This window comes from Megachile rotundata, chromosome 2 (assembly GCF_050947335.1).
Source record: "Megachile rotundata isolate GNS110a chromosome 2, iyMegRotu1, whole genome shotgun sequence".
NCBI lineage: Eukaryota > Metazoa > Arthropoda > Insecta > Hymenoptera > Megachilidae > Megachile > Megachile rotundata.
The window spans coordinates 6953892-6978961 of record NC_134984.1 but is presented as its reverse complement, the minus strand read 5'-3'; the positions used below and the strand labels follow the sequence as shown (position 1 = coordinate 6978961).

Genomic DNA, 25070 nt, shown 5'->3' with positions numbered 1-25070 from the left:
CGGCGAGATTGCTCGACCGATCGCGACCGTAGACCCGTAGCGACTGTCTTTTTCTGTTACTGAGGCAAGGACATCGCGTTCCTTTCCTCCGAACGTTTCGATGTTGTTTTCCCGGCGGTTTCGATTTTACTCTCCGACATATTCTATTAAGATTTGATGACTTCTTTCTAGGGAACCGTTTGACTGAGGATGGAAGGATGAAGTTCTGTACGTTTGAATGTGAAATATTTTTGCCAGCTTTTTCATCAAGGAACTCATAAAGCATGTCCCCTGGTCTGTCAAGATTGCTTTGGGGCAACCAAATTTACAAATGAAGTGTTCGGTAAATGCTCTAGCTACATCCTCGGCAGTTATCGAGACAACAGGTGCTGCTATGGAGTATTTAGTTAGATTATCCTGGATTGTCAGTATATAACCATGCCCTTTTGAAGTTAAAGGTAACGGTCCTAATATGTCTAATGAAACTTTGTCGAATGCGTCCAATGGGGTATCTGTAATAACCATTGGCTCTTTATTTTTAACGCGTACCAACTTATTCCTTTGGCAGTCAATACAAGTTTTAATAAAATCAGCTATGTCCTTTTTCATATTTTTCCAGTAGTAGTTGTCTCTAATGCGGTGGTAAGTCTTTCTAATTCCCTTATGTCCCCCAGTGGGTGTAGTATGATTTTCCTGGATAATGGGAATTCTTTCTTCAAATGACGGAGTCTTAATATCACCTGTACAGATTGTGATTCGAATGGGTATGTTAGCAAAGATTATGTATACTAATTTCCTAAGATATTTATCATTTGGTAAGCTAATGTCACTAATTTTGTGTTTTCGAAGGAGTAACGCAAGTTTCCTAAGAATTTGTGGTAATTCCTTCTTTGATGTTACTGTTACGCCAAACAACCATTGTTTCTTTAGCTTAATTTGTATAATTTCTTTCCTAGGTGCTGGTCTGATCTTCCTTCTTTTAATAAACAGCTCCGATTCAGGGTCAAGAGGATTTCCCTGAGAGTTCCAGAATACTGCTACTGGTCCCTTCCTAGTCCAAAGATGATCTTTAACTTCTGTTATAGAACTCACTATCTCTTCTGTTATTTTCGGTTTTCTTGCTTTGCTAACAGTAAGTTCTCCATCTTCTCTTTTAATTTTAATAGGAGTTACTGGACCGGTTTTGTTTAATATTTCAGGTGTAATAGGAGGGGTTTCTTCTTCCTGGGGTTCTGGAGAGGAAGAGTCGGCGTTAATTTTAGGAGGATCTTTGAATAGGTGTTTGGGAATTATGGTATCTTCATCTATCTCTTCTATTTCATCCCCAATTACTATAGGATCGTTTTTCCTCAATATTAATGGTGGCGGAGTTTTTACTTTAAATTCCGAAGGTGGTGGATGTATTTCTGCTTGTACTTCCATTTTAAAGTCTTCATTTCCTTTTTGGCTACTAATTTCGTCATCTGAATCGTCCGTATCGTAATAATTCGATTCATCAGAGGTTTCTTCTTGCTTTATTCTTCTTCTTCGTTTATTTGGTAATTGGTCAGCATTTATGTCTTCTAATGGACGCGTAGGGTATTGATGAAATTCCCTCTTTCTTTTAACCTCTCGTGAACTGGTCGTTGATTCCCGTGGTCGGGTTTCATACTGATGCCATTCTTTTCTTCTTTTAATTTCTCTGGAGCTAGACGTAGCTGAATCTCGTGGTCGAGTTTTATATTGATGATATTCCTTTTTCTTCTTAACTTCTCTTGAGCTAGACGTAGCTGAATCTTGCGGACGAGTTTTATATTGATGCCACTCTTTCTTCTTTTTGATTTCCCTCTTAGTGTCTGTGCTTGTAGTTGTTGATCGAGGCCTTTTGGAATTGACTGGTAATACTTTCGTCTGAACGGGATTACGGGATAGTGCGTCCGTGTTAGCGTTCAAACTTCCAGCTTTGTATTTGATTTCGTAGTCGTACTCGCTTATTTTTATTCGCCAGCGTAGTAACCTCGATGTTGGATCAGCGACACTGTTCAGCCAGACCAAAGGTTTGTGGTCCGTGATGAGGAAGAATTTCCTTCCGTAGACGTATGGGCGGAAATGATGTACTGCATAGACTATGGCAAGTAATTCTCGCTCCGTAGTCGAGTACCGTGTTTCAGCAGGGTTAAGAACTCTTGAAGCGTATGCGATAGGCTGGTCCTTTCCAATTTCACCCTGGCTGAGGATGGCACCAATTGTTATGCCTGACGCATCTGTGGCAATGTTAAATGGTTTGTTGAAATCCGGATGCATTAGGATTGGCTCTTTACACAAATTTTCCCTAAGAATAGTAAAGGCTTCTTGCTGGAGATGTGTCCACTCGAACTTCCGCTCCTTTTTCGTCAAGTCCGACAATGGTTTGGCTATCTTCGAGAAATCCTTTATGAACCTTCTATAGTACCCGCAGAGTCCTAGGAACTGCCGTACGTTTTTTACTGTTTCTGGTACTGGAAATTTCTCTACTGCTTCTATTTTCTTGGGGTCTGGTTTTACCCCGTTTTCATCAATGATATGGCCCAAGTATGTCACTTCTTTCTTCAAAAATTCACATTTGTCAGGCTGCAGGCTTAGGTTGGCATCTCTTAGTCTCTCCATTAATTTGTGGAACTTGATTTCGTGTTCCCTAAGTGAACTGGCGTAAATTACAATATCGTCTAGGTATACGAATATTTCTATTCCTTGAAGTCCGGATAGTACATTGTCCATTAGTCGTTGAAATGTGGCCGGTGCGTTCTTCAGTCCGAACGGCATTCTATTGAATTCGTAATGGCCATAGGGGGTTGAAAATGCAGTTTTACTCTTATCGTCAGGATGCATGGGAATTTGATGAAATCCCGACTTCAAATCAAAAATTGAAAAATATTTGGCACTTCCTAATTGGTCCAGGATGTCATTGATGTTAGGAAGAGGATATGCGTCGCCAATTGTTTTTTCGTTTAATTTTCTAAAGTCAATTACCAGTCTCCACTTCTTTTTACCTTGGGAATCTTCTTTTTTAGGTACAATCCATAGGGGTGAATTGTAGGGTGATGTTGACTGTTCTATTATACCCTTTTGGAGGAGATCGTCGATTTGCCTATTAATCTCTTCTTTATGGCATTGTGGGTATCGATATTGTTTAACGTTAATTGGTACATCATCGGTAGTAATGATCCGGTGGTGTACTTTATTTGTTGTATAGTCGAATTGCCGGAAAGCTCAGCGCTGAGCTAGATAACGTGGGATTGGTTTTTGGGTGCAAGAAAAGTGCAAATGGACAATTAACAAAGTTTATTTAAAAGTTAGATTCACGTATGACTTTGTACACTCACGATTACACGACGAAAACTTAACTGTACACTTTATTAAACGGCACATAAAAAATATATATATATATAAGTTCAAAATGAAATGAATTGTCTTTTATTGGGCGACGCAGTCGCGCTTAGCTAAGTCACTTTGAACGGGATTAAATCTCGCAGAGATGCTGGTTCGTGATTATGTTAACGAGAGTCTTCGTAAATCAGTAGAACGCCTAAGGGTCTCACGCTCTTATATGTACTCGCCGGTATTCCGCGATTGGAGCATTCAATTTTTCTCCGTTGCGGCAGTTCGAGGATCCAAACAAAGCGTGGAGTTCCGCGGGTCGCCTGATTGGCCTAGCTGTTGCCGTGCGTCGGTTTGACGGTTGGAGTCGCGACAACAGCTAGGCTAGAAAAACAAGACACCGCCAACGACTTTTGCTGCTGTTGTGAAACGGTGCCTAGAAAAAGTGTATTTTTCGCGGTTCTAACGGTTTGCGCTATCTCTTTGTTTGGATTCTCGAACATGCATGTTTCCTAATTAGATTTTCAACACTAGATTTTTCTTCGGAATTCAGATGGTCTAAACGTAATAGGTTAAATAATTTTTGTACCCTAGGTGTATCTGGTAAAGGTAAACTTTCAATGGGTGATTCTTCAAATGGTTGTGTAATAGTCTTGTCAGGATGAATAAAAAAGGCGTTACTCGTTATAGACGGTTAATAAACTGTATATATATTTTAATAAAGAAAAAGTAACGGAAGGCAATGTGCACGATGTGCACGTCGTAACACGTTTTTATCGAATGTCTTTTTTCTCACCGTTATTGCCACCGACAACGTCAATGACAACTGCCGATCGTCGCTCGGAATTTCGGTTGGCCTCGATGCCCGCCACCGATCACGCCATAACACATATATACAATGCACAACATATATTACATACAATGTAACGATCTAATGCGCAATACAGTATTCTTTTACAGTTCGGCCATCCTGATGATAGACCGTCCTCGGGCTACGCTACACTAAAAAGAAGAACCTTAACATTAAACGAAATTATATAAACACATGCATTAATCTAATTCTAATTACTAACATTATTTGACATATTTACATTTATCCACGGTCGCATGTTTTTAGGTTCCCATACACCTTGATATTTTTTCTGTGTATTTTGAAAACCGTCTATATCTGCCACAACATATCTATCGTTTCTAAGTTTTTTCGTAACAACGTACGGGCCTTTAAATTGCGGAATCAATTTCTTTGATGCCCCCGCAGTAGTGTCAAAATTGCGCAACATTACATAATCACCCTCACGATACTCATGAGGACTTTTATGCCTCTTGTTAAAATACTGTATATTATAATTTTGTGACGCAGTAATTTTATGAGCCGCTTTGCTTCTTACGTCTTCAAAATCCCTATTTTTATCAATCTCAAACTTGTCTAAATAATCTTTAATTTCATCGTCAATTTTACCGCGCTGAGATATGCCGAATAACAATTTGCTTGGGGTTTCGCCCGTAGATTTACAAACAGTATTATTAATACAATATTCAACATCTGATAGTATTTTGTACCAGTATTTCCCAGTGTCGTTATCAGTCAATTTACTCAACATAGGTGCTATTGTTCGGTTAAATCTTTCCACTTGCCCGTTTGCTTGTGGTGAACCCGTCGCTACTAATACATGTTTGACATTACACTCGTTCAAAAAATCATTAAATTCCTGAGATGTAAAACACGACCCACGGTCCGACACAATATATTTCGGTTTACTATAATTATTAAAATAATCAGAAAGACACTTTACCGCTTCGGAAGTAGCAGTTGTTTTCGTCGCATACAACTTTACAAACTTGGTGAACGCATCAACTACAAGAAATACGTATCGCTTTATCAAGTGTCGCTTATCGACTGGGCCAAAATGATCGATGTGCAAAGTAACAAACGGAATGTCCTCCTTCGGTATTGCATGCAACACAGCTTCGGTTTTGCCCACTGTTGGAGAATACACAACACACTTCATGCAATTTCTTATGTGATCTTGGATTTTTTGTTTCGCATTAGGAAACCAATAATTTTTAAATATTGTGTCTTGTGTTTTCTCCACCCCCAAATGACCCATTTCATCATGATATCGAAACATGACACTTTTCTCCATTTCCTCCGGTACATAAAAAAGTAATGCCGCATCTTTTTTCCGATACACTAATCCGTGTCTCATTTCGTAAAACGAATTTTCATTCTTGCTCAATTTATCCATTAACTCTTTTATTTTTTTATCCCGGGCCTGACAAATAGCTAATTTATGCTCAAACGAATTGTCCTCTACAATTAAAATTCCAACCGATCTACTCAATGCATCTATATGTTTCATTTTCTCTCCTGGTCTGTGCTCTACCGTATAATCGTAAGTAGCCAATTCCAACGCCCATCTTGCAATTCTCGGATTAATATCTTTTTTCTGTAGCGTTAACTTTAGTGAATTACAATCGGTAACTATTTTGAATTGAATTCCTTGTAAATATATTCGAAACCGTTTGAGTGCGTATACGATGGCTAAAGTTTCAAGCTCAAAACTGTGATACTTACTCTCTACCTCGGTCGTTCGCTTAGAGAAATAAAATACAGGATGCAATTTTAAGTCATTTTTTCTTTGCATAAGTACCGCGCCAAAACCCAATGCGCTAGCATCGCAATGCAATTCCGTCAAATCACGCGGATCGTAGATTGCCAAAATTGGAGCTGCGACTAACCTCGATTTCAAAGTCTCGAATGCCCGAAGTTCTACCTCCGTAAATTTAAACTTGACATCCTTTTTTAACAAATCGTACAACGGTTTTGCTATTACTGAAAAACCTTCTATGAATTTTCGAAAATACGAGCACAAACCAAGAAAACTCTGTATATCGCGAGTAACTTTAGGCATCGGAAATCTCAGCACTGCGTCAATACCCTTATCGGTGGGTTTAATTCCCTTCTCATTAATCAAGTAATATTCAATCTCGGTAAATAAAAACTTACATTTATCAATTCTTAACTTAAGCTTATTTTCTACTAATAGTTTAAACACATGCTTTAAAATAACAAAATGATGCTCCAAAGTCTGCGTCGCGATAAGGAAGTCGTCTATATACACTACTACATCACCGGCTCGAATTAATTCATCGAGTACTTCGCTCACGTATCTCTGAAATTTTGTCGGTGCCGGTTTCAACCCAAAAGGCATTTTCGTAAATTCAAATTGGCCAAACGGAGTAACAAATGAGGTATATTTGACAGACTCTTCGGCAATTGGTATATGGTGAAATCCATCCTTCAAATCAAGCAAACTAAAATACCTCTTTCCCTTTAAGACACCCAGCTGATCCTCAATAAGTGGAATCGGATAATTATCTCTAGCAAGATGTTTATTCAATTTACGATAATCAATGCACATTCTAAATTCACCATTTTTCTTCTTTACTAGTACAATGGGTGATACATATTCCGATTCACTCACGCGAATCACCCCTTCTGCCAATAATTTATCCAAAATTGCACGTAAACTATTTCTTTCGGCATATGATAATCTACGAGGAGAAAAACTAAATGGCTTTAGATCTTTTACTACTAATTTTAGCTCAGTTTTGACTTTCACTTCTTCAGGACGCTTAGGTTGTACGTATTCTGTCGTAAATAGATTTTTCAAACGTAACTGGTCAATTTGTAATGCAGCTGAATCTATCAATAAAGTGTCAGTATTCTCCGTAAGAGTTTCTTGCGTATCGATATTTAAAATTTCGGAAATTATCTCATCCACCCCGCCTGCCGAAGGTACCGTCAATTTTAAATCGAATTTTTTAATAACATCCCTGCCCAACACTACTGAAGCCGCCATAGTATTTTCCGGTACGACATATAAATTTACTCCGTCTTGCCTATTTGCACCAAGTTTAATATTCGCCGTTACGATCCCGGCTATTTCTAATTTACTACCGTTAAGCCCGCAAAACGTCTTATTCGTAATATCTGTAACATTTATCAAATATCGCGGAACAAATGAATCTTTAATAAAACTAATCGGACTGCCGGTATCAATACGACTATCTAACTGTACTACAGATTGCATTCTCGAATCTCCTAATTCAAAAATAGCGGTTTTCATAAATTCGTCATCGCTCGACTTACGAATACTGTCCACACAAGCTACTTGTTTATGTTCGGATTTACCTTTGCATTCATTGTACGTATGTCCCATTTCACCACATCGAAAACACGAACCTTTCTCTCTTCGGGGTTCTCTGCAGTCCTTGGATAAATGTCCGTACCTGCTGCAATTGTAGCACCTCGGCTTTGTCTGCCACGTGTTGTCCTCCCGAGGAAAACTGCTCCTGCTCGGCGTGAACGACGGTCTGCTCTCCTTCGTTTCCGCTTTGCTCGCCGACGCCGGCTCACGAGGCAGCCGATTTCTTCCATCTGTTAATGTTATGACTTCAAATGCCGCCAATAAGTCCTGCGCTGATGGAAAATTCTGGATCCTGGCTTGGTTTCGGAGTTGCCTATCCGGTATCCCTTCCACTAGATAGTCAACCATTTCCTCTTCAGAAACGGGCACATGGTTACCGAGAATAATTTTCTCGTGATAATAAACACTGAAAAGTTCATTTGGCTTCCAAACTCTGTCTTCGAATTTTTTTCTTAGCACTAATTTGCTTTCCCGTCTTCCGAACATCTTCTTCATCTCCTCCAGCAATTTATTAGTATCCATCTCGATGTGCTCTGGCCGCGAATGGAACCATTTCAGAGCTTGCCCTTTCAGTCTTGTACCGATCAAAATTTTCGCCGCACTATCTTCAAGATTGTAGGCTGTACACAATAGTCTAACTTGCCTTTCCCAATTACAGAAAAGTTCGCTGAGGCCGTCAAAGTCACTTAATAAATCACTAACAGCTTTTATGCTGATTTTTGTCTCTGTTGCGGAAGTAGTAGACCTTGGCGAACCTCTCAAAAGTTCATTTTCACGTCGCAACAATCTAAGCTCCCGTAAAAGAAGATTTTCTTCGGATATTCTTTCATTACTCTCGCGAGGATTGTGACTCTCGCACGCAGACGCGTTTACTACATCATCTTCCATAATTTCGGTTTGTCCTATGTCCTCAACCGGCAATAAACTAGCGTCTTTTATCCAATCGCCACTCGGATCTGCTTGGTGCAATCTATTAATTAGTTCAACTTTTGCTCCGGAAGTGGATAATCCCCGCTTAAGCAATACCTTCTTCAACTGTACCACTTTTAAATCGTTGGGATTCACCATTTTGTCGATCACTTTACACCAGCACAATCCACACTATTAATTATCGTCACAAATAACTCGATTCAACAAACAATAAACTTTATATACACATATACATATATTAACCACACACGGAAGTTCTATACGAGCACGATCCCACTTCTGAAATTGTAATAGTCTTGTCAGGATGAATAAAAAAGGCGTTACTCGTTATAGACGGTTAATAAACTGTATATATATTTTAATAAAGAAAAAGTAACGGAAGGCAATGTGCACGATGTGCACGTCGTAACACGTTTTTATCGAATGTCTTTTTTGTCACCGTTATTGCCACCGACAACGTCAATGACAACTGCCGATCGTCGCTCGGAATTTCGGTTGGCCTCGATGCCCGCCACCGATCACGCCATAACACATATATACAATGCACAACATATATTACATACAATGTAACGATCTAATGCGCAATACAGTATTCTTTTACAGTTGTAGTTCTATTTCCGGCATAGGAATTTTAATTTCTTCAGAGGAAACGTTAATTGCGTAAATAAATGCTACTCCGTTTCTATTAGTGACAATAGCGTTACCGAGATGTAAATTTGAATTTATGTTTAATTTAGGAACATATCCGGTGCTGACATTAGTATTTAAAACTTTAATTGGAATCACGTCTCTTTCCCTAGGTTTTATATGAATTATTGGATCTTCGAATGGTATTGTAAAGTCTTTGGTAATTACAATGGATTTTGGATAATTAATGACTGCTTCGGTGTTTTGAAAAAATTCATTCCCAAGAATTCCGTCTTGTTCTATTGGCAAGTTTTCGGCAATGTGTAATATCGTTTCGTGGTTGAATATCTTCATTTTGATGTACCCTGTTGTAGAAATTTTTCCTTTAGTAATGCCACTTAATTGCAAACAGACATCGGTATAAATCTGAGTATGATGTATTAATGACGATTCTTTAATTAAATTTAAATCAGATCCCGTATCAATCATAAGCAAGGCTGACCCGTTTTGAAAAATTCTATTCTTTACCGCGATGCTAGGAGGTTTCTTAATGACTTTAGTGGGTACTATAAAATTTGTTCTACTACGCACCTGTTCAGTCTTTTTATCCTGATAGGCTTTTTTCCTGCATTGTTCTATCGTATGCCCAATATTTTTACAAAATGAGCAAGTAGGAGGAGGAGGCTTGACTACTGGAGACCTTCTAAGAATACTTTGGCTAGCTATCTGACTGTTTGGACTTGGGGCTGTATGCTGTAGCCCTGGTTGTCTCTGGTTAGTTTCTGTCCATGGTCTTCTTGGTTGACTTATGTTTCGACAGTCCTGCGTTCTATGCCCTAACCTTTGGCAGTGCAGACAGAATTTTTGCTGCCATTGTACCCTAGCCGTCTGCTGAGACCCTGATTATAATTTGGACGCCTATAATTACTAGCGCGAGAGTAGTCTTCTGCCAATTTTAAGCGAACCTGATTTTCCCTAAATTCCACTTCGGCGAGAATCGTTGCGCTAATCGCGTCATCTAAGAATATATATTCATGACTTCGTAGCCTACCATAAATCTCTGGCCTTAAGCCTGTTAGAAATGTCCTAATCGCGTTTGTCTCGGCGGTTTTGTTGTATTGCGGCGCTAGCTGCGGTTGCTCTATTTCGTTACAATTTTTAATTTGTAATAAAAGGCTCGAAACACGGCTACTATAATCTACTACTGCTTCATTTGGCATTTGTGCCATTTTAGAGAGATCGCCGTATAATTGGTATGAAGTGTATAATGGTGCAAAGCGTGATTTTAGGACAGTAAGTAGTTCCTCGATAGTATTATAATCGCCACTTGAAATGACCCTAGACGCTTGCCCGAATAATTTATTTTTGATTAATTGAACTAAACCGTACTCGGCGTGAGGTGAAATAATACTCTTTGCATTTAGACAATTTTTCGTGAATTGATACAAAGGAATATTATGTCCGTCAAATGCAGGCACAATATCTGCGGCATCCCGTATACTAATCTGAGGAACGGGGAGAGTAGTGCTCTCTAAATGAATTCCTAAACTTCCTTCCTGAGCTTCTAATTCGTTATCCATTTTGAGTAACAAAATCTAATTTACTATAATTAATTAATTAATATATATATTATTTATTATATATGTTTTTTTTTCCTTTTATATTTTTCTCTCTATGTATATACTTTTCAAGTGCCTATTCTTTATTTTAGATATGAATGATCTTGACCTCCGCAGAGAAAAGTTCTCTTACCACACAGGAGATCAGTGACACGTATCTGCAGCTACGTTCAATGACCTATACCTGCCAATCCCACCGCTGTCACCAAAAAATTTATTTTTTTTTTGTTATTACGTGTAACGACTCTGGAACCTAAGTTCAGATAGTTACTAGCGCTAAGAAGGTAAAGAGCGGCTTTTACCAATTAAACGACTCGTTTTGGAAAATAACTAAATCTAAAGATTGTGGGATTCGTGTGGTGTGCGGTTAAGGAGTGAAATCCTCAGGCCAATATCTTTCAACAATAAGGGTTTATTCAATAAAATAACGAAGATGATGAATTTAACAAATAACAAGTAACAAATAACAACAAAATATGAAAAGTGTACTGGTTTGATCAAAAGAAACTAAATAGATTTTGATATAATATTGATAATACAAATAATAGAACTTGGCAAATTAAACAATACGTAATAGGTAATTGTGATTCTAACTAAATCTGATTCTCGCTAGGTAATACTTTATATTAGATCGTACCTAAGTCTGTTTTCGGATGAAGCTAACTTCGCTTTTATATAATTAATTGAATTCGATATTCTATATTATTCAGTTCTCGTCTCGAACGTTATCGCAATTACAAAGTTTATATTGATTAACACGTTTATAATTTATATAATGAAAAGTCTTTTACGAAATTATTAATACTAGCGCGTGATAGTCTACCGCAGCGAGGAACACGACCTAAGTGTGATTCTCTAAGTGTACCTAAATACGCTTTCGCAAAGTTAGACAGATTAATGATTTTATCTGATATCTAACGCGGTGTAGTCGACTACTGAGATTACGCTGATGACAGAACAATATTCTTTTACTAATTCAAAATTCCAAGATTTGTTTGATTCTAATGAACTTTACTCGGAACAGTTACTCTTTCTTAATTTGTCTCGACAACTAATTGTCCATGACCCTTTTTGTCAAAACGAACACTGACAGCCAAAACCAGATCGCTTAATTGGGGAGCCTGTTGTTCACTGGCTACTAGAACGACCCAACGATACAGGAAAAGGGTGAACAGTATAAGTTCAACAGGATAGCAAATCAATTGATTCTAATATAAAATCGTAATTGCTGAACTGCCACCCAAAAGACACGGGCTTCAGAGACCAAGCCGCTCAAATGGGGAGCCTGCGTTAGCTGGCTACGAAACTACCCAGAGCGAACTCCGAGAATCTGACGGCGCGTTAGCAATCCGACGTAAAATCAAATTTGAGAAGCTGAGAGCTATCGTTTCGATATCTTAGCCTTTCTTGGCGCTAAGTATAGCACTCTCCTAAAGGAGTTTCAGATACGAGACCGTTTGAATGGGGAGCCTGTTGTTCACTGGCTACTAGAACGACCCACGACCAAGTATCCAAATGGCGAATACCCGCTTTACCAGTCAAGTATTAAGAATCGTTGCGGCTCTTCACAGCGAAAACTGTTCCGGTTATACTTATCTGTAGACTTCTAGCTGGCTCGACTTCGAAAACTGTTCTGCGATTTAGGCGAGTTTCGCTCGGCCTTTTATACTCGCCAGTCTGGCAATTTCTCGGAAAACCCCCATAACGTCGAAATATATAATTATCGTATAAATTCGCAATTAGGCATTAAGTATGAAAACGAACGATTTAATTACATTATCAATATCGCATTCTACTCAATGGTTTATGTTGTTGATATAAAAGTAGTATTTTAGTAGTGTTTTAATGAAATTGCATTTTCTGTCTTCCTCTATGTACTACGCACGACTTCTATACGGATTGGAGCTAAATGTATAAGCATACGGTGTTTCTAGAACATTCCATTGAACAATATTATAATTTACAATATTCACTGCAATAAACTAACATCTGACTATTTCCGGATAACATAATATTAGTACGCCTGATATGCATTAACTGATTTGTTCAACTAATGGTTTTTAATAACCAATAACGTCGAAATTGTAAAATATACTCCTATCCTTCTCTAGGATTACGCGAGAATACTAGGAAATTCGGGGCGAGCATCGCGGCACGTAGGCACATCGCATTACGCGCATAAAATGTATAATTTTCCATATAGAATTATACATTTATTCGAATGACTATAAAATAATACATTAATTTTGTTTTTAATTGTTCTAACTTAACTTGATTGTCTTTGTAAACTACATTATCCTTTCTAAATTGAAAATATAAAATAATTATTGAAAATGAAAATAGAAATAAATATATATGTATCGATTACCGACCGCTGAACTGAATACATAAGGTAATTGATATATAATGTACCGTCGGTAATTGTCTAATATTGTCGGTAACTAAACTATTTCTATCAGCGGGTAATGAAATTGAACATAGGACTGCCACAAAAAAAAAACTCTTCCCGGGATGTTACACATCTCTATGTAGCTGTTAGGCTCGTCTTGCGTGATTTACCACGGAAGCTCGGAGGTTGCGATAGTATAATTCAAGTCGTGCAGGTATTAAAGATTGAAGACAACAGTATAATTATATATCGGTATATTCTTCAATAATAAACCCCCAGGTATATATATATATATATATATATATATATATATATATATATATTGCTCCTTTATAATATGTTCTTATGCTTACTCGCTCGATGAAATGGGTAGTCGTTTACGACTCCCTGGGAATCAGGCTGGGCTGATGTGACAATGGATGGCTGGACGGGCCTCAGGCAGGATTACCTAGCACTGAGGTTACCGGTATGCAGACTATGGCGGACTGGCGCCAACTGACTCTGGGTGATAAGGAATGAGCTGGGTTTTATAGCGGTTGAGGACAAAGGAAATCATTCTAGAAGGTTCTGGATGATGTAAGAGGATGTTATGACTAGGTGTCGATAAGGATATTCTGATTAATTTATCTTGAAGGATATTTGTAAGACGAGATGTAGGAGTTTCGTGAGAGGATGTTATGGCTAGGTGTCGATAAGGATATTCTGATTAATTTATCTTGAAGGATATTTGTAAGACGAGATGTAGGAGTTTCGTGAGAGGATGTTATGGTTTGTTGTCGATAAGGGTATCATGATTAATTTGGTTTAGAGGATGTTTATGAGTCGGATTATCTGGAGGATGTTTATAGGATTGAGTTCGAGGAAAGGATTTATCTTGTGGGAAAGGAATGTCGAGCGGTTCCTACGCTACTTGATTACATATTGGTCCCTAACTCTATGTGATAACGTATGGTTAAACATCGCATATAAATGGAATATAATATGTTCTAAAACTAAGGTTAAACATGGAGTGAGTAGTATCTTACGGCTATGGTTACATATGCGTCTTATACTCTATGGTTACATATGTGTCTTATATTCTATGGTTACATTTATGTCTTATATTCTATGTAAACGTCGGAGGCCCGACGTCACATAGGAATGAGCCCTGTTTGCTTCAGCCAACTGATACAAAGTTCTCTTGAATTGAGTACTTAGTCACACAACCTTTCGATATTCCAAGTCCCCTCAAGGACAGAATCACGACTGGTCGATGCCATCTTATAATAACAAAGCAATTGAACTTTGGTAGTAAAAACGTGTATTAGAGAATGATATCTAAACACTATGTTGCAATAAACACGAAAAAAAAAACAAGAATTTGCAACAAAATGAAAATCGAACAGAATTCAGAAAAGGAAGTGATAGCAATATGAATAAACAGATGAATAAATAAGGAAACGGAAATTCTTTCAAATGTATGCTAAAAACAAAAGAAATCAGTTTAAAAGGTTAAGTAGCTTAAAATTGCTGAATTCTAGCTTTAGGCGTTTCTCGAGAATTTTCGGCCAGGATTACATTTGCCGAAGGTGAAATTTTTTCAGTGAGTAACTTGAATCATGAAAAATATTTATACAAATTTTCATCAAGATCTGAAGGTTGGGTCATACCGTAATACACATAACATTTGATTGTCTCTGTGAAATATATTATCTACTTTAAATCAAAATTATAAAATAATTATTGAAAATTAAAAATGTCGAACTGTCGAACTAAATACATAGGATTGATATATAATATACTGTCGGTAAAAGTCTAATATTGTCGGTAACAAAACTATTCTTACGGTGGGTAAATGAATTGAACACAAAACTGCCATGTTGGTAACGAAAAGAAAAAAATTCTTCCAGGGATGTCACACTTTCTCCAAATCTCGCCGGGATAATTATCTTCGGTAATTATTCTAGCGTCCTTTACTATGTGTTCGGTAAATGTTCGGTAATCGGTGAAAAGGGCTCTGGAAATCGGGGGGTTTTCAATAACCCGTTCAAGTAAATTTTACACAGTTTATTAAACCACACAAAACGAAATTGCACACACTACACGCACACGACGACACGACGAAGAAATTATTAGAAAGTATAATCGAAATTGTAGTTCGGTTTCGCGCACCGCGTATTTACTATGCAGGATTATCGCGTCTTGTGTTGACAAAGGTTGGCTTGGTACTCTCTCTAGCGAGGGTCGGGCGATCACTTAAATTCGGGAATTCACGGTAATTGTCGTCATCACGGCCCAATCAGCTGTTGCTTATTAGACATGACGACAACGGGAACCAATAAATTTCATACCGGTAACGGGGGGGTTCTCGGTGTCTCTCGATCCTTCGAGAACGCACCGAAAGAGATCTTCCGGTGCGTCCAGGAGAACAAGAGACAGAAAACTTCACGGTTGGGATTTGAATTCAGGGATCGTCCTCTCCTACTTGCCTAGATACGGAACACTATGAATTTACCCTTTCGGGCCCCACGTTGGGCGCCAAGTTGCTACGCGGTATTTCGCGGCTAGCTCGATCGTTGCCCGCGACCCCACTTCGCCCGCGAATACTCGACCGGAATTTCCCGACCTTGCCCGCGACTACGACCGTCCCGGCGCCTTCGCGGATTCGCGGACGAGTAACACTTCGGCGCCCTATGCGAATCCGTTCAATATCGCTGTTCCGAAGCACTCGGAATATAATTAGCGTAATATTTATGGGTGTTTTGTCAAACCTTTACTCTTGCAATTTCAAACGGATCTTCAAGACCACATGGATGTCTCTATAGCTTGACATTCTTAACTATTGACAATAGCCTTTTAACAGGCCAGAAAAGCACATCTTTATAACGCCAATATATCTTTCCTTAAAGAAGTTTATGTCCATAGTCCTAAACTGTGCACCCTTGCTGTGTGCAGTGTTTACGAAAATCCTTGCGTACTCGGCGGACCAGGCACCCTGACTCGGTCATTCAGCAGTCTCGCAATGTGTCCCATTATTTAGTTCTTTTGAAGGACCCAAATCACTTAACTGTTTGGGTCACCTTATTAACGAAACGTTATTTACAACCCTGGACTGAAGGCTAAAATCTTACAATCTCATTCGTCGAACCATCTCACCAATCACTGTTTTTTACAAATAACAATCTGTCCGGATTGGTTCCTTTTGGCAACGCCTTCACGTCCTGAACTTCCTCCCGTGCTTTCTTTTCTGGCTGTTTAGAGGCAACTAGTCAGTCTTAGATTAACTTTGTAACTATCAACTACAACAACACACAACAACCATTATAACTAGTGGGATGATGATCCACATCCTTCATTGACCTGGGCACACCAGTGTGGAGGACTCTGAGCCACTATATAAACTCTACTTTACAATAAAATTCTACTTCATAATATTAACTTTAGAAATATTCCACTACTGTAACAGGTACTGGAAACGCCATGGGTCGACGAAGATTTACAACCTTCGTAAATAACTGTAAACAGTTTATATTTTACCCATCGCGCGTAACAATCGCTTTAATTTACTTTGTAATTGTAGCGTCGCGATAAGGAACTTTGACGCGAAACGAGATTCTGCGGTGGACAGATAGTAAAATCGCTTATATCGCTTCCCGGAAAAACGCGGAAGACTCAAATCGGCGGCGAAACAGCTCGGTAGTTCAGTAACCGAACGAAAGGGTAGAGTGGCGGGGTTCTTCAAGGGTAGAGGAGCTAAACGCGGAGGCGGACGTGAAAGAATGATTCGGGATAATCCGCGAGAGACCTCAATTTAGCGGTATTTGTTAAAACAGCGGTGTTTATTTAAAATCTAATTAATCTAAGACGTACAGTGTGACCCAAAATATCGAGATTCAATCAAATCGCGTCGCGCTCGGCGGAAGGCCGAGGTACGATTTCCGCGAGATTTTAAACACGGAACCGGTAAATGCCAGTTCTTAAGCGTGATACAGTCTTTGATTTAGCATCGATTCTCGGAACGGTACGCGACGCATCGAAATTAACTAAAACGTAACGCAAATACTTAACAAAACGCGACGCAATTAATCGAACGGACGTAACGCGACGAAACTCGACGGAACGCGACGAGACGCAACTATTCTAAACGCAACGGAATCTAACGCACTTAAATTTACACTGATTCTGTATCGGCGACCGTCTAGAGAGAGAAGGCGAGAAGTTGCGCGACAAACACGAAATGTCCGGTACGACAAAGATGCACTTTACGTTCTACTCTCGTACCAAGAGTTCGCGAAGTCGAGACGTGGGAGGGCACAATATTGGCAAAGGCCTACTCGAGACGATACTTTGATTGTGGCTAACGCTGTACCATTCCCCGGTACAGGTTCGGGGATCCAGCAGAGTGGCGATTCGAGAGATCGAGAAGCTATCTCTCGACGACGCGAAAAAGTCCGGACGTCGGGATCCGCGACCGTCCCGGATAGGGGCCCCCGGGTTTTACCCTTCTAACTTAAGGGCAGGATGCCGTTTTGGCTTATCTCCGAATCGATCGAAGCGACGATATCTATGAGCGGAGAATACTAGAAATAAACAATCTATAAACTAGACAACTCGCGTTGCGTCATCTATCGACTAGATCTACAAATATATCTAAACTCTATTATCCACCTATTCCTAATCCTATTACCAACCAACTTTTGACAGACAAAGGATGCGAAGGCATCGTTGCCGAATTGTTACGCTGTTGCCATATCTATCAATCTATTTTTAGACGTCAAGCAAATTTTAGAAATACAGGCTCGAGCCAAGCTAGCTCTTTCTAATCCTAGCAAGCGCGACTCGAAGAAAGAGGAAGGGGATGATGAAAAATGCACTTGAGCCAAATGAAATATCCAATACGACAGTCGATAGCATATCAAAAAAAGACATCTTACATCAAGTTTCAACCCTTTATTTCAACCATGGGGGCAGTAAAAAGGGAAAAACAAAATTTCGGTTTTTGACTTATTTTGCCTATTCAATCTAGTCCAAAAATTCCCAATTTGCCCGTGATCGAGACATGTAAAGCTTCTTTATTTTAAACATTTCTTTATTTTAAATATTTTATTTGGTTATACAATAATTTTATTTATAATTATATATTTATGATTACAATAAGTTTTCTGTTTTGATTAATGATGAAGTAGTTTTTATTCATGCCGCCGCGGCCGCCGCGCCGCCACCCGGAGTGGTTTCCTCCGCGACCGCCGCGCCATCCGCCTCCGCGGCCTCCACGCCGCCACCCGGAGCGGCGTCCTCCTCCGCGGCCGCGACTACGCCGTACTTCATTATGTAAAAGACGCTTTCTAATCTTTCTAATAAAGAGTTTTCTAATCTGAAACAGAAAAATAGAAATTTCAAATATTTTTATTTTAAATTTCAAATATAAATATTTTTTTTCCGCGCTTCTTTCCTCTTCCTCCTGTCCTTTTTTTTTCTCTTTCCTCTTTTCTTTTTTCTTTTTCTTCTTTTCTTATTTCTGTCTTTTCTGTCAATTCTGCGGATGTTCCAGCTTCTTCCTTTTTTGTTGCATTTCGAACTAGATCCATCTAGAAACAAATAATTTACATAATGTAATGTAATTAACACTGGTAAGACACCGTACGCATGTCATTATACGCAAATTACTTACTTTTTCAATACCTTTACGTATGTCCGTGACTCCGTCCATAATCAATTTGCAATTGCTGGATCGACGATCGATTCCGCGATTCGCAATTATGCATCCCACCACTGTCCCTCAGTTCCACCACCATCTCTCATTACTGGTAGGAATATTACATCATAGTATGCTCTGCAAAATGCGTTCTCCTTCTCTTATTTTCTTTCTCGGTTTTTTCGCGTCTATGTTCATATCTTTTGACCGTTATACTTGCCTTACCGCACTGACCTATTCCAGTGTCGCGTGGCGAAGCAGGTGGTGGGAGAATCTGTCTCAGGGCGTTGACCCCAGAAGACGGATCAGCTGTTACACGTCGCTGCTTTATTTACGAAGTATCTGCAACAGATAAAATAATATAAATATACAATTATTATTCCTCATATTATATCGACTATTGTTTAAAATTTTATTTTGTGGAATCTGCAGCTTATTTTTTAGCAAAGACCTGTAATAATTAAAACTAAATGCTACATTTTATTTGAAAAGTATACATTACCTGCAACGTACGAGAAGGTGATGGGCTTCTTCCATTATGATGGGATGAAATGAAGCAGAAAAGATAACATAATTATACTTTCACCCCGTGAACAAGTCAACAGGCGCACGCCCACGAAGGGCGTGCGGGCCGGCGTCTTTAACTGCACTTTGGACCTTTGTCTGACGCCGGATCGTTGCAACGTCTTCGTTACTTTCTGTAGCAGACCTTTTTCGCTTTTTCAAGCGCTCTCTTTCATCCATTATAAATTGGGGTTCTCTAATGGGCATACCCCTATTATACCGGCTGTCTACATATTCCGGTAGCATACACTCAGTGTAAAACTGAATCAATTTGGCTTCCATCTGATTTTTCCAGAACACGTCGTCTCTTTCGACAGTAACGCAGTTTATTCCTTTTCTTGTCCAAATGCAAAATATGCAATACGATCTATCTGTTACGTGCAGCTGACCTTGGACTTGGTAATAGTATTGATGGGTTTTATTTAACGCAGTACCCACATCATTTTCAAATATCCGCCGGATAGATGGGATTGTCTTGATTGCCTCTTCTGGCAACAAATTCTTTGCTGTCTTCGGGCACTTTATTTCCACTATGCCCTCTTTATCGATGATACCATCCGGCGATGCTCCTATGAATGAATGGGATCTGTCAATGAAGATTCCGCATTCTTTAATATCTTTCCCTGTATATTTCTTCAATTCTTCACGGGCAATTTCTTCGCACTCTTGCCCGTATTTAATTGCAGGTACATTAATGATTTTGGGATATATCAATCTTTTCACCAAGTTGCCACACAATGTTCCACTTCTTCGGCGGCAAACCTAAAGCACCAAGGAATGGAGATATTCGGAAACTTCTCCGCGATTTTTCTCTGCGTCCCCGATTACCTCCTGAAACAAATATTCTGTGGTTTTGGGAAACCATGAAAGACACAAATCAGGAGCTATACCGACTTGCAAGTACTGTCCTAGCGGTACCCATGACGCAAGTCAGCGTTGAAAGAACATTTTCGCAACTGCGATTTATTTTAACACATTGTACGCCGGCCCCGCGAAAACGCGGGATTCAAAGTCTATCGCTTGAGCGCCGGCCCCGCGAAAACGCGGGTTTCGAGGTCTGTCGTTTCAGCGCCGGCTCTGCGATAATGCAACATTGTCTTGTTTGGTGATTTGTTTGCTGTGTTTTATGTGTTCTCTTTGCCAAGTACCTTTACATCTTGGAAAGTGTTTCGAAAAATACCATACATCCATTAAATACTAATATTTTTCTTTGAGTTTATATTATATACATATATGTAATAATCAATCATCAAATAAAACAGGTGTATTTTTTTATAATAAATTAAATTGTTTTTATTTTGCTTCTATTTTTCGTTATCCTTAAATTGCATATAATGAATATGCAAACCAAATTTAGTATTTTACGATAATGTATAAAAATTTTACATATTTTCTTCACATATTCATTAGTCATCAACAAGCGAATGATGCCGGCGCCCAGGCTTTAGACGGTTGACACGGTGCCGGCGCTCAGACTTTGAATGTCTCAGATGCCACCGGCGTACAATGTGTTAAACTAATTGCCCTACGATACAAAGCCACTCCGGTCACACTTTGCAGAACCTGTCCGTGAATGGCAAGCCAGGTGGTCGACAACCCACGATATGGTGATCTCGATTTCGCGCTCTTTTACATGTATATCGGTAAATGAGGGGGCTTACCAAGGTGTCCAGACACTGGGCACGGAAACTCGGGATGATCCTTGCTCTTTTTCCTCACGGAACGATAACTACTTTTTAGGCGAAAACTATAGGCAAGTGCCGAATACAGAATAAGGATCCGCGAGCCCTTGCGCCGGTATTAGGACACCTCGTAGTCTTCCCCCACCCTCGGCCGGAGTCTCCGAATTCTAGCGAAGTCTTCTTCAGCAGGACCTCCTCCGGCTCCGCAGCTTCTCTTCCTCTATCGTAGGGCCGTAGCAGGGAAGCGGCAAGAAATCGGCACTTTCCTTCGGCGTACGTCGTTCTCTCGCTGGTCTCTCTCCTCTTACTCCGCCGCCTCTCTCGGTCTATCGGAGGGTCCAAGCGGGGTAGCGGTAGAGCAGCGGCGTGCTCCCTCGACGTACGTCGTTCCCTCGTTGACAGTGACGTCATTCTCCGGCGGTACATACAAAATAATACAGCGGCAGATTTCGTTCAGACGATATTATACGCGCTTCGTTCTCTCTCTAGACGGTTTCTGCCAACGACCTATGACCTGTCCGGTTTCCCGCGGAGGCTCCTTGTGACGGGTATAAAATACCACACGTCACAATATGTTAGGCAATGATATCTTTAAAGTATGGTTAAGACCTACTGTAGATGAAAATAGAGCGCTTTGTATTGCTTGCAATAACACTATTAGATGCTAGAAAACAGATTTAGATAGTCATGAGAAAACAAATTCACATCGTAGAAATATAAATTCACTCGACACAAACGATAATAATAATAATAATGTTATCGTGAGTAGTTTACTACATAAAGAAAAGGAAAACGAGCTGAAATTCATTATTAGCATTTTTCGCCAAACATAATGTAACATTTTGTACAGTAGGTTTCGTTATTAAAAGATATTTGTGTTGAATCCGAAGTTGTATAGGATCTTTCACTTACTCGACATAAGTATGAGTTATGTTACTGGATGGTCGAATGGTTTTTAAAATAAATGCACAATACTTTGAAATAAACACGTTTCTTTTAATTTTTATCCGTTCGTACAGGCCACAGGCTTAATTAAGAATGAATCAGTGCCTCGTCGCCGAGGCGATGGTACCCACGGCTCTTATCTTTTGTTTCGTCTATGGCGGGGCCTCATCCCGCCGGTAGCGATAAGGCCGGACTGCAGGTGGTCACATAACTTGTGCAAAAATTATAAAAAATGTTATCGCCAAACGCGAAATTGAAAACATAATTGAGTATTTAAAAACGTGCAGATTTTCTATTTTAGTTGACAAAAGTACCGACATTTCAGACACAAAATTAATGTGCGTACTGGTGAAATATGTATCACCACTAGATAGATAGTAGCATTATAACACAGTTATTAGAATTATTACAATTAGATACTACCGATTGTTCCGCGAGTAAAATTTTTAAAATTGTTAAAAATTCTTTAGACGAAAAAAAAAATTCCTATTAAAAATATTATTGGAATAGCGTGCGATAATGCGCTAGTTATGATCAGCCGTAATAATTCATTTATGTCACATTTGAAAGTAGAAGTTCCAGAAGTAATTACAATAAATTGTATTCACCACTCTTTCGCTCTTATAGCTAGTCACTCTTGTGACCAATTGCTTTCTGCATGTGAAAATTTAATTAGATGTATTGTCACTTATATTTCGGGCAGTGCAAAGAGATGTGCAATGTTGGTTGAATTCCAAGATTTTTTTCGAAGTTCAGCGATTAAAAATTGTTAAATTATCAAATACTAGATGGCTTTGCCTACATAAATGTATTATTAGATTATTAGATAATTGGGATGTTTTAAAAAATTACTTCATTTTAGCAGCAATAGAAGAAAAATCTAGTTTCGCGGAAAGTATTTTAGATTATTTTAACAACCCCATGATTAAAGCCTACATACTTTTCCTTAAATATTCTTTACACTTTTTTAATAATTTCAATGCTCTGTTTCAGTCTTGCAGTATTTTAATACATAAATTATTTGAAAATAGCAGAAAATTAATTCACCAAATAGGCCGAAATTTCATCAAAATTGATGTGCTAAAAAACATAGAATCTTTGGATGTAGATAATGTAGAAAATATTCAAAATATCGAAAATATTTATACAGGACCGGAATGCGAGAATTGTTTAGAATCTCTAGAAGTAGAATCTGCCCGACAAATTCGAATAAATTGGTTGAATTATTATATTACTGCAGTTCGAGAGATGCTTATACGTCTACCTTTACAAGATCTTTTTTTTCAACAATTAAATTTTCTAGATCCGTAAATAGCGTTGTATGATGAAGGTAGACAAAAAATGAAAGACTTAACTTTTATCGCCAAACGCATAAGTAATTTTATTAATTTAACAGAATTAGCTTTTGAATGGCGAATTTCACCATCTTTTTTTGATGACTATGGTAAAAAAGAATTAATTGCATTAAGTTTAGATAAAATGTGGAAACATAATTTAGATTTTATAAATTTCGATGGGGAGCAGATGTTTTCAAATTTAAAATCACTAGTTGAGATAATTCTTTCTTTATCCCACTCAAACGTCGAAGCCGACGTTTATATATTCGATTGTAACTGATGTTAAAAATAAAAAGAGAAACCAATTATCTAACGATATGGTTTCATTAATTTGTGTAGTCAGATCCAGTTTTCAAACAAAAACGATTAATTGCACTAATTTCGAAGCAGGTTCTCGACATTTTGAGCTGCATAACACGCAAAATTTGTATGATGATAAATGGACATCTAACAGTTTTTAATATATTGCATTTTTGTTTATATGTTTACTTTCAGCTTCTATTTATTTTATTTTATATTATTTGTGCAATATTCTTTTAATTCCTTTTATTATTATTATTTTTTTATTTATTATTTTATAATGCTAAGAGAAACATTGTACCAAATATAAATTGTAATATTATAAGTTATTTTATAAATTATTTTGTTATGTTATTTTATCAATTCTTTTATAAATCGTTTTTTAGTTTTATTAATAATGAATATTATGAATGTAATTTTTGTTTTATGAATACTGATAAGGTTTTGGCAGTTTTCCTTATCCTAGCAATAAACGTTGGTATTCTTTTATTGATTCTGTCAAATAAAATAATTTATTTTTATATTATATGTTTTGCTTACAGTTATTTTAGTTCCCTTCCTTTCCATCTGCTCCTCAAATAGGGAAATATGTATCTAATCTAATCTTATCCGGCCTATATATTCATATTTCACAAACAGATTATAAACATTTTTGAAAAATAATGAGAGGTGATTAAGGTACCCCATTTTATTGAAACTTGTACCTTACTGAGACTAAAATTGCCGCGCATGCGCGAAAAAACCCGTCCAATATCTCATCACTGTCCCTAACGTTCTTGACTTTGCAAGCGGTACGTGCGCTCCAGGGCTGTACTACCTCTTGCCTGGAAGAGGCTTAGGGCATTCTGTCCACAAAATTCGTTAGTTTTCCGTAGATATTCGTGTCACACTTGCGCGTAAAAGCGAAGGTGTTGCCACAGTATCGAAAGAAACTGCGAATTTTTCGCGTACAACTAAGTGAGTAGCTCAATTACGAGCCAACGACCGCTGTTGGTAACCGGATTTTTGCGCGTTCACGAACGCTGCTGAATACGCGAGCCAACAGCATGCCGATAAGTCATTGAGACTGAGTACAGGAATTGTACTTTTCTCTCGTAAATAAAATTTTAGTAATCATCGTTTGAAAATAGGGGAAAAGGAAGCGTGGCTGCCGTGCGGGCCGGCGAGTAAAAGCAAAAAAGCTGAAGCTCCTTGAGGAAGAGTTTCTGCAACAAGTGTTTGGACCAAAAATTGTGACCTTAGATAGTGAATCGGACACTGGGACGTCATCACGCGAAGTGCCGTTGTTCAGTTATGACATTTTGGACACAAGAAGTGCCATAAAAGTGTACAATCACCGAGAAGTGCCAGACGAAGTGTTGGTGGACTTTTTCAGGGCGTTCCGCGAGAACGAGTGGTCGTGTCCGCCCTCGGTAAACGAATTCTGCCGTCAACATGCCATCTCAACCAGCTGGGACTCAGAAAACGACGCCGATGG

At 38.6% G+C, this 25070-nt stretch overlaps 1 long non-coding RNA gene across 2 annotated transcripts; it reads right to left on the bottom strand.

Annotated features, from left to right (window-relative positions):
* Positions 1–18005: 18005 nt before the first annotated feature.
* Positions 18006–21162, bottom strand: LOC143266591 (uncharacterized). 2 transcript variants are annotated; one of them, XR_013041535.1, is made up of 4 exons: positions 19268–21162; positions 18986–19107; positions 18742–18903; positions 18006–18658 (listed from the first exon to the last, which is right to left on the bottom strand). It is a non-coding gene; the product is annotated as an uncharacterized LOC143266591 (long non-coding RNA). The 2 variants fall into 2 exon arrangements; XR_013041536.1 differs by lacking the exon at positions 19268–21162 and having other exon boundaries at positions 18991–19252.
* Positions 21163–25070: the final 3908 nt, after the last annotated feature.